Raw genomic sequence first — 6,110 nt, forward strand, 5'->3', positions numbered from 1 at the left:
AATTTGAAAAGCAGCAAAATATGTTAATCTGGAAACTAATATATTTTCCTGGGTTACAAGTACTTTTTTTTTTTTTTTTTTTGAGATGGAGTTTCGCTCTTGTTGCCCAGGCTGGAGTGCAATGGCACGATCTTGGCTCACCGCAACCTCCGCCTCCTGGGTTCAAGCAATTCTCCTGCCTCAGCCTCCCGAGTAGCTGGGATTACAGGCATGCACCACCACGCCCGGCTAATTGTATTTTTAGTAGAGATGGGGTTTCTCCATGTTGAGGCTGGTCTCGAACTCCTGACCTCAGATGATCCGCCCGCCTCGGCCTCCCGAAGTGTTGGGATTACAGGCGTGAGCCACCGCGCCCAGCCACAAGTAAATACTTTATCCCCTCATAGAAGCACACGGTTTTACTGCAATTCAGTAGCTTCTCCTTTTTTTCTTGAGACAGGGTCTCGCTCTGTCACCCAAGCTGGAGTGCAGTGGTGCAAACACATCTCATTGTAGCTTCAACCTCCTGAGCTCAAGCAATCCTCCTGCCTCAGCCTCCCAAAGTGCTGGGATTACAGGCGTGTGCCACCACCCTGCCCTCAATCATTTCTTTTTCTTCAAGACAGGGTCTCACTCTGTCACCCAAGCTGGAGTGCAGTGGTGCAATCTTGACTCACTGCAGCCTCAACCTCCCAGGCTCATGTGATCCTCCCACCTCAGCCTCCTGAGTAACTGGGATTACAGGTATGCACCAACACCCCTGGCTAATTTTTGTTTTTTTTTTGTAGAGACAGGGTTTTGCCATGCTTCCCAGGCTGGTCTCGAACTCCTGGGCTCAAGAAATTATCCCACCACAGCCTCTCAAAGTGCTGGGATTACAGGCATGTGCCACTGTGCCTGGCCCCTCAATAATTTCTTAAAGGAAATTACCACATGAGAATTTACACAATGGACACTGAACATCATTCAAACAGGAAATGTAGACTTTAAGGCAGGAAGTATTATTAGAAATAAAAACGAATTTTTTGTGACAAAAAGATCAAAACAGAGATAATAAAATTTAAAATATATATGCATGCCTTGCTTCAAATATAGGATCCAAAAGTTGACAGAGTTAAAAGGAGAAATGGGCACAGCCATGGGAGGTGTGAGAAGGGAGCCAGTGGAAAGCAAAAGACTGAAGAACAAGGAGACTGGGGTGGGGAGTAAGAAGCAAAGAAGGACCTGGGCTTGGCTGGTCCTCCAAGGGACCCAGGGACCCGGTCCAATCATGGACTGAGGACATGGGCTCAGGAGGTGGACTGAGGCCCCCGGAGAGAGCGGCAGGGTGGGAGGTGGAACCTGCACAGCATGAAGCAGTGGGAGCCTGGGGTTCCATCTGGAGACATGGGTTCTAGTCCCACTTGCTGTGTTTTTGGGGCATGTCACTCCATCTCCCTGGGTTCAGCCTCCCCAGGGAAGGACACTCTCTCCACCCTTCCCCAGCCTGGCCCTCACAAACGATGATGCCAAAGCAGTATCCTTCATGTGTGGGGTTAGCGATAGGGCCGCTGGCCAGAGAGAAGATAGAGGCAGGGCCTCTGGCATTGTGTGGAGCCTGGATCTTGCTCTGCAGTCTGGGAGAACCCTGGGCATGGGAGGAAGAGCCAAGAAACCTCTCAGGCTGGATGACAGCCTCTGTGGGCTCACACCGTCCTCTACCCTAGGAGAGGCCAGGGCAAGGTGTGCACCCTGCTGCTGTGCACCTTCTCCTTGTCCTCCTCCGAGGCCTCAGGCAGCCGCCCAGTTGGGTCACTCTTCACCAGGGTTAGGCCTGGCACCTCAGCATGGAGGGCCAGCTCTTTCCCACCGGCTCTAGAGGCCCTGAGGGTCACCAGGGCCCTTCCCCCTCCTGTGACAGCTTGCACAGGATGCTGTCTTTGGAAAGGTGGTTAGGGACTCGCACCTTACAGAAGAGGAACCAGAAGCTTGGAAAAGATGACTGTTCCTAGGTGGTCAGTGCCAGGGCCTGGCCAAAGCCCACTTCTCAAGCTCCAAGTCCATGGGGTGTTCCACCAGAACATCATTCCTCAGTGAGCAGAGCCTCTGCCTGTCCCCAATGCCACACACACACTTCAAACATATACATCAAACATACACACACACACACACATACACAGAGTTCTGCTGCCTCCACTCCAGTCAGCAACCTGGGCTGGGCGCAGGCGCGAGGGTTTGTCTCTGCGTGGGGGCTTGGGAGTGCCCCACACACATTTCTTTGGGTGTAGAGAACCAGGCGTCCTGCCCCTCCCCCAGCTCCGGATGGGTCTGTGCCTGGCCCTGCTGACTTCTGCCCTGAGATGAAGCTGTAGACACAGCCTGTAGTGTGGAGTCTTCCTTGGGTCCCTATTTGCACACCCAGCATCCCACCCAACCTGGAGAGGTGAAGAGGCCCAGTCAGCCCCCAAAATTTGGTGTTTCCAAGGTCCTTCAGGTGGACAGTGCAGCACCGCCCAAGGAGCACTAGGGCATGGAGTGCGGTGGAAAATTCTGCAAGCCAGGGGGCTGGAAACCAAGTACTGCTATGGCCGTGACCTTGTGGCCTTGAATGACAAAGCACCTGCTAGGTGCCTCCCAGGACAGCAGGTCCTCGGGCCGGAGGCAGTTTTCTGCCCACTTCTTCACCACTCAGCAGTCCAGAGGCTGCCCTGCCATTCAGGCTCCCCTGCCCTCTGGCTTTCAGGTGGCTTGGCCAACGGGACGGGCTGGCAGGAGTCTGGGCAGTGGGGAGGAACAAGAGGCCAGGGTAATTATTCCCCCAGCATCCTCCCTCTGAAGCTTCCACCTTTAGCCACAGCCCCACTGGTCCCGATGACTACTCTGTCCCTACCCCTAGAGCCCAGGACTGGTAACAGCTGTGCTTCACCATCCCTTATTGGCTTCCCAGAGCCTGCAGCTCTGTAAGTAGTCCCCTCATTAAACTCTCTTCCAGCTGCATCTTTCCTGGTACATGCTGTCAGTTTCCTGCCAGGAGCTGGACTGATCCAGCACTTGATAAATGTTTCTTCATTAAATCCTGCCAGGTGCCAGCTTGGGATCCAACCCCATGACACAGAGTGGCTCCTGCCACATGCCAGAATGTCCCTGCCCTTCTCTCCAGAGGCCCAGTCAGTGAGAGGAGGAGGAACTAGAATCCAGGTCTCCTCCCTCCCAGAGCAAGGCTCCTGTCACTCCACTCCCTGGGGCTTCTTGGGCCTGCGATCTTGAAGCAAGTCTGGTGGTGGAGGAGGTCTTGAGCAAGACAGGCTTGAATCCTCTCTTCCTGGTGGCACCCATTCACTAGGGCAGCAGGTGCCCCAGCAGCACCAACTCACCAGCATGGGTGGAGGGGCCAGGTTAGCAGGTTCCCAGGCACCTGCAGCGTCAGCCAGCATGCAGCTCCTGGCTTCCCACGGGCGCCACTGACTCAGCAGTCAGAGGCTGTGGGTAACACTGCTGCCCCCTTTGCCAGCTTATAGGTGACAGAGGCTTCTATAGTCACTCACCACTGGATAACTACTCCCCTTTTTGTCCTTCACACACTTTCATAATCAATCCCTTATATTTAAATTCCTTCCATTGGAAACACCTAGAGTGGTTTCTGGTTTTTTGTTGTTGTTGTTGTTGTTTTCTTTTTGAGACAGAGTCTCATTCTGCTGCTCAGGCTGGAGTGTGGTGGCATAATCTCAGCTCAGGCTGGAGTGTGGTGGCATAATCTCAGCTCACTGAAACCTCTGCCTCCCAGGTTCAAGTGATTCTCCTTCCTCAGCCTCCCCAGTAGCTGGGATCACAGGCGCACACAATCACACCCGGCTAATTTCTGTATTTTCAGTAGAGATGGGGTTTCACCATGTTGATCAGGGTGGTCTCGAACTCCTGACCTCAAGTGATCCACCCACCTTGGCCTCCCAAAGTGCTGGGATTACAGGTGTGAGCCACTGTGCCCGGCTGTTTTCTTGACTAGTCACTCACTGTTATCTCAACTATGTCCTAAGACATAGCTCACCCTAAAACCAGAATTCACGTTAAAGACAGGGTAAGATTACTCACTAAGCTCCAGCACTACTGAATTCCACTGTTGTGATTTCTCTCTCTCTTTTTTTGAAGAGACAGGGTCTCACTGTCACCCAGTCTGGAGTGGAGTGGCATAATCTTTCACTGCAGCCTCAAACTCCTGGAGTCCAGCAATCCTCCCACCTCAACCTCCTAAATAGCTGAGACTACAGATGTGTGCTACCATGCCCAGCTAATTTTTAAAAATTTTTCGTAAAGATGGGGTCTGGCTATCTTGCCCAGGCTTGCAATTTATAGAGCTCCAGACACCCTCATTGGTAGCTGCTTCTGATAAATTCCACACTATGGCCAGAAGATGGCAGCAAACCACCAGCTTCAGCCACTTACCTGTGGCCCAGGACACCGGACCAAGTTTCCAAAATCTGAGCTTCACATTCCTAGACCTCCAGAGGTTCTCTTCATGGCCACCTGGACAACTGGCAAACCATTCTGTTTCCTTACACGTGCACATATCATCCAGATAACTGAAACTCTTATCAATAAAACCCCAACATCACAACCAGGGCATAAATTCTCTTTCAAACATCATGGTGATATCCTTATCTTAGATTTTTGGTAAACATTTGGAATTGGATAAACCATCATCCTTAATTAAGACAGAGAACACTTTTTTTTTTTTTTTTTGAGATGGAGTTTTGCTCGTCACCCAGGCTGGAGTGCAGTGGCGCGATCTCGACTCAGTGCAACCTCCGCCTCCCGGGTTCAAGCGATTCTCCTGTCTCAGCCTCCTGAGTAGCTGGGATGAGAGGCGCCCGCCACCACACCCGGCTAATTTTTTGTATTTTTAGTAGAGACGGGGTTTTGCCATGTTGGGCAGGCTGGTCTCAAACTCCTGACCTCAGATGATCCGCCTGCCTCGGCCTCCCAAAGTGTTGGGATTACAGGGGTGAGCCACTGCGCCTGGCCGACAGAACACTTTTAAAGAGAAATCCATAAAACATCGCCAGTCAGCTGACCTAGGTAGTTTGGGGTGTATTTGTTCTTCAATGTGCCATCCTTAGGGAACCTGGTGGAGGAAACACATGCATCAGCAGCCATTGGTGCCAAGCAGAACACAGCTAGGTTCCCTGTATCCCCCAGCACCGCCCAGAGTCACCTGTTGGCACTGGCCAGTGGGATCCAGGTCCTGACCATTTGGAAGGTTTCAGGTGGCTTCTAAGAATTCCAACATTCATCAGCATAAATTCAGCTGTTATCTTAATTAGCACATGATTATTTCAGTATCAGAAAATTAATAAAAATATAGAACTCCTGGGTCATGTAACCATTTGGACAATTATTCCAACTTTTAAGTTGGTGAAAACGCTTTTTAATAAAACACATCACTCCATAAAACGCCTTAAGGAGCCCCGGGTGGTAATGAGAAACAAAGGCCCTTTGTATGCTAACAGGTTTGTGAAAAATGTAATAATGAGGGCACACTTTCGTTGCAGTCTTAATAAAAATTAGGAAAAGATTGATCAAACTGAATTACAAATGTTCTATGCTGAAATTGTGGTCATGACCCAAGTTAAGCGATCACAAATTCTTGCTGGTGTTGGAATCTCCATTCTTGGTCATGGTTTGGAGTGAAGACAGAATTTCCTATCTTCTTGTGCCAGGTTTTTCTTCTCTATGTCTGTTATTATAACAATGTTCTGTGGCGGCCGAGCCATGACTCAGTGAGTGACTCAAAGCACGTTCAGTACTCACCCCTCCCGCGGGCACGTGCCCAGGCTTGCAGGCACATGGCCCCCCTCTCCCGGGAGCCTTCACCTACCCCTAAAACCTGCAGGGGCCTGAACCTGGAACAGAGAGGCCTCTGGAACAGAGGCATGGCTCTGTCGAGGTCTGTGGTGCTGACCAAGGCTACTTCCCTCTGTGTCTGCTTGAAGTCCACCCTCAAGTGGATTTCCCATCCACCCTGCTCCCGGAGATGGTCAAGATGGAGACCCATTCCATGGTCTCCAACGGGAAAAGTCAGGACCATTCTGGGTGGCTATGAAAACCTGGCCAGAGCATCCAAGCTCACATGCTCCCAAATGATGGCACCTGGCTGC

This window comes from Pan troglodytes, chromosome 2, assembly GCF_028858775.2.
Source record: "Pan troglodytes isolate AG18354 chromosome 2, NHGRI_mPanTro3-v2.0_pri, whole genome shotgun sequence".
Classification (NCBI taxonomy): Eukaryota; Metazoa; Chordata; class Mammalia; order Primates; family Hominidae; genus Pan; species Pan troglodytes.